The 19,171-nt window shown below is 38.3% G+C and overlaps 1 non-coding gene across 1 annotated transcript; it reads right to left on the reverse strand.

Annotated features, from left to right (window-relative positions):
* Positions 1-12,929: 12,929 nt before the first annotated feature.
* Positions 12,930-13,036, reverse strand: LOC127077500 (small nucleolar RNA R71). Its single transcript, XR_007787300.1, has one exon. It is a non-coding gene; the product is annotated as a small nucleolar RNA R71 (small nucleolar RNA).
* Between the last annotated feature and the right edge of the window lie 6,135 nt (positions 13,037-19,171).

Genomic DNA, 19,171 nt, shown 5'->3' on the forward strand with positions numbered 1-19,171 from the left:
GATCGGATTGTCGAAGTCATATGAGGGTGTAACAGGATTGTTATCAATGAGATCCGGAGAATGATCACATATGCATGAATGTTGATTCATGCATTGCTTTTAGAACCGGAGCGAAGCAAATTAAAAGGAAAATGAAAACAAACATTCCCACTTTTATTTATTTCTTTTTAAACTACAAAAATAAATGAAAAATAGGGAACACCGTTTTAATGCAAAAAACATCCTTTTATTAATGATGCAAACATTGCAAAATGAAACACATGAGGTGGCTCTTACAATGAACCATTACGTTTCGGGAAAAACGTATGGCTTTCATGCAGACAGAATTGAAAAACATAAATATTACTCTTCACGTAGAGTGACAGTGATGATCTTTTCGGCCTTCCAGTTCTGGATCTCCATTCCTGGTACGCACAGTTTTATCCACGAGTCGAGCTCGCAGTCACTGTCAATCTCTTCACCCACCGCACAGACGTGATCTGAATCTTCAGCAATTACACCCACCATCACCTGACCCTGCGCCGGCATGGGATTGGCATTAGCATTTGGAGATGGTGCAAAATTGATGGCTTTAGAGTCTACCAAGTCTTGGACAACATGCTTAAAAGCTCTACAACCCTCAATGTTATGCCCTGGTGTACCAGAATGGAATTCACACTTGGCGTTCTCATCATAACTGGTAGGCCTCTGATCTGGTCTTACCGGAGCCATCGTCCTCGGCTGAACCAACCCAAGATCCATCAACTTCTTAAACATAAAAGCATATGTCACGGCTGGCCTATCAAACTGACGATCAGTCATTCGTCCTCTCACTTGGTACCTAGCTCTCTGTGCTCTCTGTTGAGGTGGCTGATGTTGTTGTTGTACCGATTGATTACCAGCAGGAATCGTTACTGCAACAGTATGCTGGTAGTAACGATCCCTACCGTGTCCTCTCTGGGCATACACAACACTCGATTCACCCTCATTCTTGCGCTGACCGTTCCCGAATAGCTTCTTTACTCCAGATGACGGAGCATTTCCCTCTATTTTCCCCATTCTCAGCCAACTTTCAATTCTCTCACCAGCCACTACTATGTCTGCAAAGCCAATGACGGGACAATCCAACATCCTTTCAGCAAAAATCCCATGCAGGGTACCCATGAACAGATCAGACATCTCCCGATCCACCAGCGGAGGTTGAACTCTGGCAGCCAACTCCCTCCACCTTTGTGCATATTCTTTAAACCCTTCATTTGGCTTCTGAGACATACCCTGTAGCTGGGTACAGCTAGGAGCCATGTCAGCATTGAACTGGTACTGTTTAAAGAAAGCATCTCCCAAATCCTGCCAGCTCTTGATCCGATAATCTCAGCTTGGTATACCATTCCAGAGACCCTCCAGACAAGTTGTCCTGGAAGAAGTACATCCAGAGCTTCTGGTCCATTGTATAGGAAGATATCTTTAGGACAAAGGCCTGGAGATGAGTTTCCGGGTAAGAACTCCCATTATATTTATCAAACGTGGGCACTTTAAACTTTTGTGGGATCACAATCCCCTCAACCAGCCCCATGTTTGTCATGTTGATAGCCCTAGGAGTAGCATGGCTTTCCAGAGCCCTGATCTTCTCTGCCAACGCCTGAATCTCCTTGTTTGGCGGTTGGACACCGTACTGACCAAACTATTTGTTCAGCACAGAGAACTGATCTTCTTCTTTATCCTCCATAGCCCTAATGAAAGGAGGAAACTGATTATCCTTCAAATTGTTTCCTGCAGCGAAACCAAAACCTCCATCATTGGTGAGGACTACACCAGCAGTGGTTGCCTTCCTTCTGGGATCACCACCATCCCCAGAGCCACCAAGACCGTTGTTGGAGACACCCTCTAGATTATTACCATTGTTGGCTGCAGAAGCCCGCTCAAGCTTCTCCACTTTCTCAACTAGTGCCTTCTGCCCCAAGGCGAACCCTTGCATAACATTGATCAGCTCTCCCATCTTCTCTTTCAGCTCGAGAATATCTGCGTTGGGTGTATCCATCAGTTTGGATTTGTTGCGCCTTGTAGGGTATTTGTGCGGACGAGCTACGTGCAACTGAATGATTCTACGTGCGCGAGCAATGATTCCTGAGTCAATCAAACATGTTAGAAACTGACACCTGCAAAACAGAAGACATGTTCTTATGACTCACGCATGAATGCAATGTCTATCCGTATGAGGAACATTCTGTCCTTTGATTCTGGCTTCATCGAGACGGATAATAATTCGACAATAACATTCTGACATCAGGATGCCTCTCAACCAGAATCCCAATTGAGAATGTACCCTGAGTATGAATAGACATGAGTTAGATGCGAATGAATGCAAAATGTGAATGATGCGGATGCATGAATGCAATGTACAGTGCCATCCTCCAAGTCATCTGAACATCAATTGTACGGACATTCCGGTCTCTGAACTGATCACAACCATCTGAGGTACTGAGCAACCATAAATCCAACTCAGGGTTCCGAAATAAACAGAACGGAAGGATATACCACCATCATCACTGGAAAGCCATTGATCTGATAACAACAAGCTCCTCTGACTAAGCAACCCCAAACTCAACCCGGGGATCCGAATAAACGGAACCCGCTGATAAATACCACAGACAGAACTCCGGCGTCTCAGAAATAAATATCCACGATCCAACTGAACCAGAGTCACCATCAGAGAGTCACCAACAGAATCTGCATCTGTAAGAATCAAACCCTCCCCTCACAGGTGAATTCTAATAAGGTCATCCTAAGGCGGATAATGGTCTCGACAATCAGACAAGATACTCAACGGATTTGCCCTTTCGGGTGTGCCATTGCAGCTCTCATAAGATCATCTAAACCAAAGATCCGGGAAAGAACGGTCACCGAAGTCAACAGCTCAAAAGAGGTAACCCAACCAAAGTGGAATAACTCCACCCGGAAGGACTCTCTCAGAAGAACCTCGTCCGGCTGTGGTATGTCACATCGCAAAAAACATGTTGACCTAACATGAGAGGCAACATGAGACCATGCTAATCCTAGGTGTATACTCGGGCCTGGGTTTTAGCCCCGCTCAGAACACCCACCCCAAATCAGAGGAACCAACCTGTACAGAATCCAACACAATGATAATATGATGCATGCAAACACATATGCAAATATATACACAGCATAATAATCATAAATGCCATAAATAGAGCAATAAAAGCAACTAAAACTACCCTAGAGAGCGCTAGGATTGACTCGCTTAGGGAAGATGGACCAGCAAGAGGTCAACTTAGTGTCCCCAGCAGAGTCGCCAGCTGTCGCAATGCGAAAAACAACCGGCGGAAAAAACAATAGATGGACTCACATCCGACTCCAAACACACACACAAGGAAACAGAATGCCAAACTTGGACTTACATCCGACTCCAAACAAGCACACGCTAACCAGCGAACACCAAAGCAAAAGGTTATCAGATTGACAAGCTAATAAGGAGTCTGGAACTCGAGCCTAATAGCTTCCATACAAAACACACCCAAAAAAGAAAAAGGTTGCCCAGAGAGATCTCGCACGATCTCCTGCCTACGTATCTCATCTGGTATGAGAATCAGGGCGACGTAGTTCCCCTTAACAGGGGAGAAACTTTCTCCTAACCAGAGACCAGGGAAGCAAACTAAAAGGGAGACTGACTCGAGCCTAATAGTTGTCATGCAATCCACAATAGCCCTAGGTTGAGGTATCTAATCAGAACCTTACTCACACAGGAAGCAAGTCAGTTCAAACAGCAAATACACCAATCACAAGTATCACACTCTATATCCAAACAAGAGGCTCAGACAAATGGTTGGGATTTAGTCAAGGGGTCATATCAACCTCGACAAACAAGGCAAAACTGTAGGGGTATGCTGAAGCTCTTAACCACTAACATTGAGAGTTAGGGTGAGCAGATGAAAGGTAATAAGGGTTAGACCTCATAGCTCTTAACCCTGGCCGGGGTGATCTCAAATCAAAGAAAGTATGGGGGTCCAGAATGAGAGACCCTATTCCACTTGACTGACTCTATACAGGGATCTTGGGTTAGGTTCAAGAGCATCAGCACGTAGTGCGAGCATAATGAACGACTCAACGACTAACAGGGGACTGGCTACTAGTCCCTTCTATTTGTCAATTGCCTCTTCACTTAGGAGGACTTAACATGTAACATGCCTCACTTGGAGGTCTTTGGCACAAATATAAACAATCACAGACATTGCCTCTTAAGGAGGACTTCAGCCAAATGCCTGCCAAAAAAAGCGACAGGGCTTCCAGACTACATGGAGTGAGAAGGCTAAACAACCTCAGTGGTGTATCAACCACACTCCAAAGCAAAGCAAAAGCTTGCTAGCAAGCGGCTAATGTACCTGTACAAAAAGCCAGACAGTTAATATTGTATTCAGAAAACCAAGCAAACAACAGTGGAATCATCCAACAATTATACACAAGGTAAGTCTCAAATGCAAGCACTCAAGTGAGTTCATCATATCAAGGGACCTACAACACAACAAAGGTTAGTAATCAAAGCAAATGGCATCTCAAATGATGAGGCCACACCAATCATTAGTGCTAAATACCTGAAACACAAACACAATTGGTGAGTACAAACCACTAGTGCAAAGACTAGGGTTAAAGGCAAGTCAAATAGTCAAAATAGAAGTCAATATTTTGTACAAAGCATGCTTAATCAAATAAGAAGAAGGCCTCAAAATTACCAAAGCCAAATCAAAAGGCAAAGCCATCAATTAATCAAGATAAGGCAAAGGCAAACAATGCGATCAAAATTGGACATCAAGAATAGAAAATCCACAATAAAACAGAAATGTATCCAATGATCATGAAAATTTTTATGTGTGCTAAACATGTTATGGACAAGCATCATACCAAAAATGAAATCCAGAAGAGCTAATATGACATGTAAATGAAAATGCACAAAAGCAACATCCAATATGTGACACAAATTGTCACACCATATAGTCATGTGTCCAAAACAGTGAGATTAAATGATAAAAATGCCAAACAAAAGCCAAAACATCATGTCACATGTTGTGAATAAGCATGTCAAATTTCAAGGAAATTGGACAAACTATAAGCATTTCACAAATCAATTGGCACAACATGTCATTTTGGTATCATGTTCAAACAATCAAGTACATTTAAAATTCCAGCAATCCAAAAATCAGGAAATAAATGTCACAAAATAATAGACATTAGAATGAACAAGTGAAAAAAAAAGTGGGATTAATTTGGATATGTATTCTATTTTTTATGATTTTTAGAATTTGATGAAATAAAATGAATTAATGTGAAAAAATAAAATGTGAATGAAAACTGGAAATGTGCATAGGCAAGGATTGAACTCAGGACAAGCAAGTCACAAAAGCGCTGGAAAATAACATTCAGAAATGCGCTAGGCAAGGCTCGAACCAAGGTCCATGTGGTTACAAGAGCGCTCAGTGAAAACAAATAAAACAATTTGTCATGCGTAGGGATCGAACAGAGGTTTGGAGGCTCATGCGCGCTAGTCACAAAACGCATCGTTTGGATGCAAAGGGAAAAAACAAGTGGAATCTCAAAATGTCATGGCGAGGTATCGAACTGGAGACAGTGAGGTTACAGGTGCGCGCACAATGAACCCTAGCGTTTGAACCAGACGGCCGGAATAGTAATTCCGGTCGTCTTCTCCGGTGGTTTTCCGGCGACGGCGATGAACAAATTTTCCAGAATTGCGCATACCATACATGGATCGAAAGGTCTCGTAACGAGGAATTCAAATATCATAATATCTAAGCCTACAACTCCATAGATTCTCTGGATCGAACGAAAGAAATTCCATGAACCAAACTTGAAATCATCATATCTTATTCAATACTTATCCATTTTTTATTCTAAAACCATCAACATCTTCACCACAATAAGATCTACCTAATCATGTACATGAAATAGCAAATGGTGAGAACGAAAATTTCACTTACTTGGAATGGTAGTGCTTCAAATTCACGTGTTCAAGCCTCCAAATGATCCATATCCACTCCAGTAATCTTGATTTGAAGCTTTAATCCAAAGTGAGTGGTTGAATCCTCTTAGATCTTGCTTAATTTCAACTTTCCATTAACATGTTCATGCATCCAAACTCCTCGAAAACCAGCTCAAATGCCACGAATTATGGATGATTCCTGCTCAAAATTCCATGAGGATGAAGGATCTATGAAGAAATCTTGTGGTTGTGTGAAGAAAGTTTGAAATCCAAGGAGAGAGAGTTTTGGAGGGAAAGATTAATTCTAGATCTAGAATTGTGATTATGAGCAAATTCTGTTATGATTATCTATTTATATAGTATGCTAATGACTTTGCTAATCCACATTAGGCTTGGTTAATTAAAATTAGTGAGTTAGGAATAAAAATGCAAAAAATGAAAAATGTGATTATGCATGTACAATTCCTACGTGAACAGTGCCATTCCATGGTCCAAATCCACTTAAAATCATCTAATAAACACAATGGAAGTGGTATTTTGCACATGTGATTCACCAAATTTGAATTTTTTGAATTTCCCTCCAAAATGCATATGAATGAACACATGATCACATGAGCATTTTTCATGCAAGGCAATGGTAGATTTGGAAAACATTGGTCAAGACAACCATTTTGCAAAAAGAGTGGCTCAATTTGGAGTTTTGGATCAAAAGTTATGGCACTTTCAACTTCCAAGCATACTTTGCAATCATTTGGCCATAACTCCTCAACCAACCATCAGATGGACATGATCTTGAACTTTTTGAAAAGGGGAGAGAATGATCTTCAACTCTCATGTTGACCAAAAATTCATTTTAAGCTTCTTTGATGTTGGAAAGTGAAGTTGAATGTGGACCAAAAACTTGCCATTTTTGGAAACTTGAAATTACAGGTCACTTTCCATTTTGGAAAACTTTTGCCCTGACTTCAAAACCTTCAAGATAGATGTTTGAAATGACAAATGAACCTATTTTGAACATGATGGAGATGTTGAAACTCATTTCCCCACCTCATAGCCCTCAGTTGACTTTATAGTTGACTTTCTGGTTCTCAGATGACCTAGAAATGCTCTGATCAGCTTGAGCCTCCACCACTTGAGGAAATGGCTCAGAAATGAAACCCTAGCTCTTGTAAGCTAAATATCATACTCATGTGATCGTCTTCTCAATAGAATGCCTCATCTCCTTGAGAAACCCTGGTTGGAAGAAAGCCAATGATTAGGGTTGACCAGAGGTCAAAACCCTAATCTAAAGGAACCTGAGCAAGCACAATGAAACCCTGGATGATGACATAACCATGATGATGGTGACATATCCTTTCCAACAAGATAACACTCAACCTTTGAAGGATCAAGAAACCCTAATGCACTGCAAACCCCTCAGATGGTTGATCATCAATTCAATAAGACCCTCAGGCTTGAATGTCTTAACCTCTCTATCTTCTGAAAAAGACTTTAGAGGATGACTCTCTTATTCTCATATGATATGAAAAATGCAATGTCTAATGTCCTAAAACATGAAATGCAATATGCTAAACTAGTCCCAAGAAGAGGAGGGCAAATTTTGAGGTGTTACATGTTGCACCAGCATTCTTTAAACTTAAAGGCATCACTCTATAACAGAATGTTCCCTAGGGTGTAATGAATGTGATCTTCTCCATATCTGCAGGTGCCATCTTGATCTGACTATAACTGGAAAATTCGTCCATAAACGAAAAGACTTTGAATTTAGTTGTATTGTCTACCAACATATCAATGTCTGGAAGAGGAAAATCATCTCTCGGACTAGCTTTGTTCAAATCTCTATAATCAACACATATGTGAACTTTTCCATCTTTCTTTGGAACATGCACAATGTTGGCCACCCACTGCGGATATTCGGAGGTTACAAGAAAACCAACATCAATCTGTTTCTGCATTTCTTCTTTGATCTTCATTGCCATATCAGGATGAGTCCTCCTCAATTTCTGTTTGGCCGACGGGTATTCTGGCTTCAACGGTAATCTATGCTCCACGATCTCCGAATCTAAACTAGGCATGTCTTTATAGGACCAAGCAAACACATCCGCATACTCGTGAAGAATATTAATCAACCCATTCTTAGCCTCTGGACACAGTTGAGACTCAATCTTGACTTCCTTCACGTCATCTTTGGAACCCAAGTTGACTAATTCAATCTGCTCTTCAAATGGATGAATGGATTTTTCCTCATGCTCAAGTAAATGAGATAATTCATCAGATACTTCATCATCAGTCTCTTCCTCAGCCTCAAACACAGGGAAATCAAAGTTTGGAGAGGGAGTAGGATCATTGTATTCAATGGGTTTGAGGACCAACCTGCATAATGATTTAATATTTTGATTTTAGAGAAGTGAATTGTGACCAAATATTATGCATATCGAATATTATTATTTTTATTTTTTTTGTGATTACCATTTTCAGAAAAGTAAAAATTAAAAATAAAACATCAAAGATGTGGATAAATAAAATTGCGTTTTATTGATGATAATAGAAATGCCCAACAATTTTCACTTCTCCCTTAGGCATAGGAGAAGGATTTTTCTTAAAAATGAAAAACAAATTACTTAGAGCGATGAATAAAAGTAGGAACGACAACAACAACCCAATTGTTGCAAGTCTGGCCATGCGTTACAAAGTTGGTGCAAGCTTCGTCTTCATCGTCACCATCCTCAATCACAATAGTTGAGTGTTGATCATTCCCATGAATTAACCCTCCACTGCGGAAACTCGGTTGCACATCTTTAGTTTTGACGTTGAACAAGCCTAGTTGAAATCCTAATTCGGCCTTGTTCTTGTTCTCAATAATCTCTATCATTCAGCCCCACTGATCAATGTTGCCATCCTTAATAGCCTTTTGTGCATCCCTTAGAGAGGACATAGGTTCCCCAGTTTTCTTCTCTTCAGAAATAGACAAGGTTTGAAACGAAGTTCCAACCTCCTCCTCGGCTTCAACATAATAAATGGATGACAAATGGCTTACCAGAAGTGCTTTTTCTCCACCAACAACGACAAGCTTTCCATTCTTCACAAATTTCAATTTCTGGTGTAAAGTAGACGTCACTGCTCCAGCCTCATGAATCCATGGCCTTCCCAATAAACAACTGTAGGTCGGGTGGATATCCATTACCTGGAAAGTAATCTGTAAATTACTCTGATATATCTTAATTAGGAGGTTCACTTCACCAATGGCAGTTTTACGGGAAGCATCAAACACTTTAACAATCACGCCACTGTATCTCATTGAGGCGTCTTGATAAGAAAGCCTAGACAAATATGCTCCAATTCCAAGTATATAAAAAGATACATGGATTTGAATTTTGAGGATCATGAACTGAGTTGCTTCTATTTAACCTCAAAGCAACTCAATCTTGTTGCCTACATTGGTAGGACTTCATCCAACCAAAAATCACAAAGAATAGTGAAGAATTGAGGGAGAATCGAAGAGATGAAAATTCTGAAAAATTACCTTCGAAGGATCTTCAACCTTGCTTGATCTTGATCCCAATTGTGCTTGGCTTGGCTTCAGAAGCCTGTAGGAGGTGATTAAGATGAAAGAGAGGCTTGGACCCTTGGAGTTTCAATCTCAAAATAGAATGAGATTTGAAGCTCGATTTTCAAATGAAAACCTTTAAGATTATCTTTTAATGGTGAGGGTTTGGATTGCAGGTTCAAAGCATGGGCATGACGTCTTCAATTCTGCACCATGAGGGTTGTATTTATAGCCAATGTGATTCATTTCCACACACTTCCAAATTTTGTCAAATTTAGCAATTTTCATTGCATGCTTGCATGGGCGTGTGAGAGGCCCATCAAGTGATGTATTCAGGTCCAAAAATGCTTGTGTATCATGCTGAAATGATGTCATGCGCCATGCATTTGAATTTGAAATGTGAAGGTGAAACCCATCCAATTGGTCCCTTGAAAAGAACCTATGCGTAAGTCCTTCATTCTTTGGCCAAATGAGGTGATCTTGGACTTTTTGGAAAGGTGAGATCAAGGGGAACAACTTTCATGTTGAACACGTTTCCATTTGAAGCCTGGATCATGATGAATTTCAAGGTGGAAGTTTGGAAAATCAAACATATTTGAAGATTTTCTAAGTACCAAGCCAAATGTTCACTTCTTCCACCTTGAATAACTTTTGCTATGGACTTCAAATGGAAAAAGTTACTTCATTAAAGTTGTAGCTCTTTCAAACCTCTTAAAGTTGATCACAAATTTTACCTCATTTGGATTTGTAATGAAGGCGTTATTCATTTTAATAGTTGAGGAAAATCACTTGTTCAATGGTAATGGCCCGAAATGACCTATACTGTTTCCTCTTGGAACATGAATTTGAAAGTTGAATTTGAACTTATTCCAAACATAAAAGTTAAATATGACATATTGAATTTGATAATGCAACTTGAATGGATTTCATCTTATAAAAATTGAGCAAGTTATGATCTTTGGAAGTTGACCTCCTAACTAGGGTTCAGACAAAATGACCTATAATCTTTCACCATAAAAAATGACTTTCCAAGAAAAACTAGCTCTTTAATTCAACATTAAAGTTGTTTGTAATGTCATAATGAGTAAATTTTATCTTTGAATCATTTTCATATGACAAAAATTGTAGGATATAGGGTCTAGGGAACCCCAGTTTTGACTAGTTGACATTCTCTAGTCAACCACCATGAACCAACTTGCAAAATTGACATTCTCTTGATATTTGGGACTCATGGAGGATAATATATGTGTAATATGGTGTAATATGAAGTATAACTTGATATATTGGATTAAATGTTGAAGAAACTTGCTGAGGAAGTCACACAAGATACCCAGATGAATTAGGGCTTCCAAGGCAAACAAGCTTCAAAATCTTGATGAATTCTTGATCAAAATGATATGTGAAGACTATGAGGATCCATATATGATGTATATAACCAATGTAAAACATCTCTTGATTGATCTCCTTGCGTTGAGGGTCTTAAACCCTAGATATGAGCTTGATGGAGCATGAGTGAACACACACACTACCTACAAAAGTAACAAATTATACATAGACATATTTTTGGCATTTTGGTTAGTAAACAAAGAAAAATAAAGTATGATACAATCAAATGTTCTTGGTGATATCTCCCAATCCAAACCCAATGAATGAGGGGTAAGGAGGATGCTAAGGTGTGATCCCAAAGTCAATGCATATGATGAGATAACATGAGGGATCTTAGGGTCAAAATTGGGGTCTTACAATATCCGTGGTGTATTCATATTCTACCTTCATTCACTTCATGTGATATACCTTATTATTTGAGCCAAATACAATATACCTTTGAGCTCCATCTTGTACCTCTTTGTGAACCAAGAGCAGATTTGTTTGTCTTATTAGACCTTTTAGCTTAGACAAACATATCCTTACTTACTTTACATCCGTATTCAGTCAACCCTTTCTTTTTGGTTATTCCAATACAGTGATACTGTGCTATAGGCCCTCACTTGTTGGTTCATACTTATTTACTCTTGGGTTCATACTTTCACCCCCTGTTGGAGTTCCAATAACATTATTCTTTGGTTAAGACCATACCTTGATCACAATTCTTTTCATCTCTCACCATTAGTTTTATGAACTACGGAGATCTGAATTCCTCATTGCACTATGAGGATATGTAGGCACGAGGGCCATAATCTTCACCGAGCACTTTATCTATTTCCTACCTTTCCCTTATTCTTTTGCGAGTAATGCTCAGATATAAAACCAATTCGAGCGAGAACAATCAAAATGGTTCCAATGTAGTACCATGGATGTTCGGGGTGCTAATACCTTCCCCTTGTATAACCGACTTCCTTACCCAACATATCTCCTCCCCCCGGGTTTTATCAATGTTTTCCCTTTCCTTCGGGAATAAATAAAGTTTGATGGCGACTCTGTTGTATGTTCGAGCGTGCGATGCGTTCGGGTATATTTCCGCTAGCTTCACCCGCCACCTCATTTAATGAGCAAGATAATGGTGTTCATCATTGCCCTAATGGCGTTCTCCATCTTCACTCAGAAATAGAACTGTGCTAGTGGGGAAGTTTGTTAGAAGTTTTCAACCACTTCTCCCTCTACTAATGCAGCACGTCCAAGGCAGTTATCAGGCATATGAACTCTATATATAGATCCATTTTTGGAGTGTTGGACATCCAATAGAACCCGCGCGGAAACTCTGTTAAAATTCCCTCTTAGTTTTAGGCAGAAAATTACCTATAAAAGTTGAAATAACTCACATCTAAGGATTGTCACATCTTTTTATTTACGTATCGTTTGTATTTTGAATCAAGAACAAGCTTGCCGTTATTTTCAAGTTCAAGTTTTATTTTACGCAATTTCAAGTTTTTTTACGGCTTTTAATATTTGTATGCTTTACTATCTTTTATTACTTTCATGCCATGCTATTCTCAGTTATAAACACTTTAATCATGTTGCTTTCAAATAATATCATGTCTTGCTAAATTATTCTGAGTCTGGCATATGAGAACCGTCATTACCGAAGGGACTCGGTAGAAATAATAAGCGCAAATATATGATTTAACTATAATTTGGCTTTAGTTTCCAAATGTATGTTTTACTATTTTGGAACGAGAGTGTGGGACAAACCAAGGTTCAGTCTGATAGCGCGAGAGTGTAAGGAAGGAACCAGATAGTGGAAACTAGGCATCGATCCTAAAAACACCGAGAGCGCTTTAGGCATCGTTTAGAATCTCATTTACTTTCAAAATATGCTTTCTAATTAGAACGGGCGAGCGAGAGCAAAATCCTATGGTTAGGGGGTGTGGTCTTTGTCGATAGCGCGAAAGTGTGAGATGGGACGAGTTGAAGAAAGCATTTTTAGGCCGATATTTTCCACCAAGCAAAATAGTTATGCTAAGAGCTCAAATCAACGGATTTAAGCAAAAAGATAATGAATCTCTTTTTAACGCTTAGGAAAGATACAAGGACATGATGCGAATTTGTCCACACCATGGACTTGAAGAATGGATGATTATCCATACTTTCTACAATGGTCTGTTGTATAACACTAAGATGAACTTAAGTGTTGTCGTTGGCGGTGCTCTAATGGACAAACCGTATGACGAAGCTTATGAACTCATAGAGAACATGGCTCAAAATCATTTCCAATGAGTAGGAGAACATGCTGCTGTAGAAAAACCAACTCCAAAAGGCTGAATGTACGAAGTTAATAGCATAGATCACGTCAATGCTAAAGTGGACACGCTTACTCAAAATATTGAAAGCTTGGCCATAACACCAGCAGCTTCCGTAGCTGCTATAACACCAAACTGTGAATTATGTGGAACCCCTGGGCACATTAATGTTGATTGTCAGTAATTGGTTGGTGTTCCCACCGACCAAATAAACTATTCCCAAGGAAACCCATATTCAAACACTTAAAATCCTAGTTGGAGGAACCATCCAAATTTTTCCTATAAAAATAACAATGCTTTGTTTCCACCAAACCCATCACCTGTTATTCCACCTGGCTATCAAAAAGGAGCCCCAGTAGCTCCACAAGCACCTATAAAGTCAAATATGGAGATCATGATGGAAAACTTTATAAATGCCCAAGCCCAACAAAATAAAGAATTTGCAAATCAAAACGCTCATACGAGTGAACTGATGAAACAATTGTCAAATAAGTTTGATGTTATGGCTACCCATACCAAAATGTTAGAAACCCAGATCTCCCAAGTAACCCAACAATAAGTCCCAATAGCATCCCCAACTGGAGAATTTTCTGGTCAACCACAACCAAACCCAAAAGGCCATGCTAACGCTATCACACTTCGAAGTGGAACAGAACTAGATGAACCAGTTGACCCAAGAATCCAAAATCCGACCATGTATCAAAATTCTGGTAAGGGATCCGAAAAGGTAAACGAACCAAGCAATCATGGAAAAGATGACAAAAGCGGAGAGGCAAAAGATAAAGAACCACCTTATATGCGTTCGCCACCATACAAACCACCTGTACCTTATCCCTAAAGACTTGTTAAATCCAAAAATGAAGGACAATTCAAGAAATTCATAGAACTTCTAAAGCAACTTAACATCGTTATACCATTCAAAAAAGCCATTACGAAAATGCCTTCATATGCTAAATTCCTTAAAGAGATTATATCCAATAAGAAAAAGCTTGAGGATAACGAAACTGCTATACTTACCACCGAGTGTAGCACTATTATTCAAAATAACATGCCTCCTAAATTGAAAGACCCTGGTAGTTTTTCCATACCATCTGTAATCGGAAAATTTATCATAGACAAAGCTATATGCAATTTAGGAGCCAGTGTTAGTGTAATGCCCTTATCCACATGCGAAAAACTCAATCTAGGAGAATTAAGACCAACAAAGATGTCTCTACAACTAGTTGATCGCTCTGTTAAGTTCCCAATAGGTATGCTACAGAACATTCTCGTTCGTATAGGATAATTTTATATTCCCATATAATTTGTAATAATGGATATAAAGGAGGATTCCCACATCCCTATTATGTTAGGAAAATCCTTTTTAGCCACAGCCGGAGCCATCATAGATATGAAGAAAGGAAGGCTAACATTCGAAGTCGGAGAATAAAAAGTTGAATTTCTCTTAGCTAAATTCCTACAAGCACCAGCTTTAGACGACTCATGTTGTTTCTTAGACGTCATAGACGAATGTGTGAAAGAAATGGAGAACCATTTAAGTATACTGAAGTACTGAAGATTCCAACACCTCCTATATTCGAAGATGATAATTGGCATGAGTCGTACGTAGATGACAATATGAAAGAGTTTCTAGCACTAACACCAAATCCAATGCCATGCCCCGAGAAAAATTCAATAGAACTCAAAACACTACCCAAAGATTTAAGGTATGAATTCCTAGATACCGAGCTTGAAAGACCAGTTATAATCAATGCTGACTTAGGATAGATAGAAACCGAAAAATTACTCCACGTCTTAAGAAAATATCAAACAACTCTAGGCTATAACATCTTTGACTTAAAAGGAATAAGTCCCTATATATGTATGTATCGTATTATGCTAGAGAAGGACTGTAAAACCTCTAGAGAGCATCAGAGAAGAGTAAATCCTATCTTGAGTGATGTAGTAAAAAATGAGGTACAAAATCTATTAGAAGCAGGAATCATATACCTTATATCCGATAATAACTGGGTCAGCCCGATACATATTGTTCCAAAGAAGGGAGGTGTTACCGTTGTTTGTAATCAGAAGGGCAAATCCGTAGCAAAAAAACTCAAATTGGATGGAGAATGTGCATAGACTATATAAAACTAAATAAAGTCATTCGTAAAGATCATTTTCCGTTACCTTTCATTGATCAAATGCTTGAACGACTGGCTAAACATTCTCACTTATGCTATTTAGACGGATACTTAGGATTCTTTCAAATTCCTATCCATCCTGATGACCAAGAAAAGACTACTTTCACATGTCCTTATGGTACATTTGCCTATCGATGAATGTCGTTTGGGCTGTGTAATGCCCCTGCAACATTTCAAAGATGCATGATGTCAATCTTCGTGGATTTTATAGACGACATTATGGAAGTATTTATGGATGACTTCTCTATTTGCGGGCAAAGCTTTAAAGGGTGTCTTTCGAACCTAGAAATGGTACTTGAGAGATGCGTTAAGGTGAATCTCGTATTAAATTGGGAAAAATTCCATTTCATGGTCCGACAAGGAATTGTACTTGGCCATGTCGTATCCGATCGAGAGATTGAGATGGATAGAACAAAAATCGAAATTATAGAACATCTTCAACTTCCGAAAACAGTTAGAGAAATTCACAGTTTCCTAGGACACGCCGGTTTCTTCTGACGATTATTAAAGATTTCTCTAAAATAACAAAACCACTAACACGCTTATTAATGAAAGATGTTGAATTCATATTCGACGAAGAGTGATTAAAAGCGTTTGAACATCTAAAAAATGCTCTTATTATCGCACCCATCATGAAACCACATGATTGGACTAAGCCATTTGAGATAATGTGTGACGCTAGTGATTTTACCGTTGGAGATGTCTTAGGATAAAGAGAAGATAAAAAACTTAATGCTATTAATTATGCAAGTAGAACCCTAGACGACGCGTAGATGAACTATGCCACCACAGAAAAAGAACTCCTAGTTGTTGTGTTCGCTTTAGATAAATTTTGTTCCTATTTAGTAAGAGCAAAAATAATTGTCTATACCGACCACGCTGCAATTAGGTACCTGTTAAGTAAGAAGGATGTTGAACCGAGACTTTTATGATGGATCCTACTCTTACAAGAATTCAATCTAGAAATCAAAGATAAGAAAGGCACCGAGAACGTGGTAGCAGATCACCTCTCTATGATTGAGGATCTAAAACCCGAACAAGTGCCCATCAATGACGATTTTCCATACGATCTACTTGTAGCCCAATTAGAAAACGAAAGCGAGACAATAGAATTCTCTTTAATGTACAATGACACAGATACTAATGAAGTTGTGGAATCTATTTGCATCAAGACCGTCCTTCCATGGTATGCTGACTTTGTCAACTACTTAGCCGCTAGAGTGCTTCCACCAGACTTAGCATACCAGCAAAATAAGAAATTTTTCCACGATCTTAAACACTATTATTGGGATGAATCGCTATTTTTCAAGAGAGGCGCCGATGACATTTTCCGTCGATGTGTCCCCGAATCGGAAGTATATGATATCATATCCCACTGCCACTCTGCATCCTCTAGAGGGCACGCAGGCACCTCGAAGACTTGTGCGAAGATCCTACAATCTGGCCTCTTTTGGCCTAATCAATGGAAAGATGTCCATATCGTGATTAAAAATTGCGATTGGTGCCAACGCACTGGAAATATCTCTAGGCGCGATGAGATGCCACTAAAAGGTATCTTAGAATTAGAAGTCTTTGATGTTTGGGGTATAGATTTCATGGGTCCTTTCTCATCTTCTTTTGGTAACTAATACATACTCGTTGTAGTTGATTACGTATCAAAATGGATCGAGGCAGTAGCCTCTCCCACTAACGATGCACAAGTGGTAATTAAACTTTTCAAGAATCAAATATTCTCTAGATCTGGTGTACCAAGACTCATAATTAGCAAATAAGGATCTCATTTCATTTCCAAAATCTTCGAAAGATTGTTGCTGAAATATGAAGTATGACACCGTGTAGCAACGCCATATCACCCTCAAACAAGTGGACAAGTTGAAGTTTCCAACGGAGAAATCAAACAAATTTTGGAGAGAACCATTGCAACTTCTAGGAAAGATTGGTCTGCAAAACTTCATAAAGCTATGTGGCCTTATAGGATAACTTACAAAACCCCGATAGGAACAACACCATTCAAACTAGTTTATGTTAAATCATGTCACTTGCTTGTGGAACTCGAGCATAAAGCTTATTGGGTCATTAAGACCCTTAAAATGAATGACACAGCTGCAGGCAAGAGAAGAATTTTGGATATCCATGAACTAGAAGAACTTAGATTAGATGCCTATGAGAATGCCCATATTTATAAGGAAAGAACCAAATTGTGGCATGACAAATGAATTACAAGGCGAGAATTCAATGAGGGTGACGTAGTCCTTCTCTTTAATTCTCAACTCAAGTTATTTCCAGGAAAACTTCGTTCTAGATGGTCTGGCCCTTTTGAGGTCACAAGAGTTTTCCAAAGTGGAGATGTGGAAATAAAAGGTAAAACCAATGAACCATTCGTTGTAAATGGGCAGCGAATTAAGCACTACCACAATGTAGAGAATAAGGATTTTTGCATGAGTTACAAATTAGAAGAGTTGTCTGCTCTTTCGAAAGATTAGCACCGTTCCAAATTGATGTCGAGCTCCCGACATTAAACAAAGTGCTACGTGGAAGGCGACCTATGACCTTTAATCTTTATCTTTTTTTTAGTTGTTTTCATTTTCATTTTTATTCTATGTTTGTTATTATTATTATTATTATTATTATTATTATTATTATTATTATTATTATTATTATTATTATTATTATTACTATCTATTCTAACACTTCCACGCGGTACCTCTTACTAATAGTATAACATTTGTTTACTTTGAGGCTAGCATAACTTAGGATAGTTTATTACTAACTTAGGAGTATGGAGCATGTTGACAATATGGAGGTTATATTTAGGAGCAAAAACCAAAGGCGTCGTTTTGACATGTTAGCACAGAGGGAAATGACACTTTCTATACATCCTGACGGATTGACCGTGACTATCTTAGGATTAAGAGACAGTGTTATGTATCTTCTCAACCAAGTAGATTGAGATAGTTTTGTTGTGAGGAAGAGGTATAGCCAATACTGTAGGCTCATGTAACACTCGGATTTAATTTTCATATTTATTTATTAGGTGTTTATTTTAATTAATCATTATTTGGTGTGATAATTAATTAAATATGTGTTCTGGTGATTGTTTGAATTATTTGAATATATGTGTTATTTGAATAATTGAATTTTATGAATAGAAATAGCAATTGTCTAGTAATGGGACTAATTAATTAGAATGGGTGGATAAGTGGGTTAAGCCCATTATGAGTTAAAAAGATAGTAAAGATTTTAGAGATTAGAGTTAGTTTTGTAAAATAAGAGAAGAAGAGAGAAGAGAAGAGAAGAGAAGAGAAAGAGAAGAAGAAGAAACTAGAAGAAGAATGACCTAGAGATTTCATCTATACTAAGGTAAGGGTGGGATTTTAAGTGGTTATGGGTAAACATAATATATGTAATGTATGTGGGTTAGATATCATGAAATTAGGATTTGGAGATTTTGATTTTGAGAAACCCTGACACGTGTTTATGTTTTAATCCATGAAAAATTGATGTTTATGTTATGCTATAATGTTTCTATATTGAATTCCATGAATGGGTATGTGTATAGAACATGATTTGGTGTATAATTGCATGTTTGAGTTTCACTTGAAAATGGTTGATTTGGAATTTTGGTGAAAATTAGTGGAGCTTAGAATCTTGTTTTTATGATCCTAATAGTTGCTATATGATATATATATATATATATATATATATATATATATATATATATATATATATATATATATATATATATATATATATATATATATATATATATATATATATA

Source organism: Lathyrus oleraceus, chromosome 4, assembly GCF_024323335.1.
Source record: "Lathyrus oleraceus cultivar Zhongwan6 chromosome 4, CAAS_Psat_ZW6_1.0, whole genome shotgun sequence".
Lineage (NCBI taxonomy): Eukaryota > Viridiplantae > Streptophyta > Magnoliopsida > Fabales > Fabaceae > Lathyrus > Lathyrus oleraceus.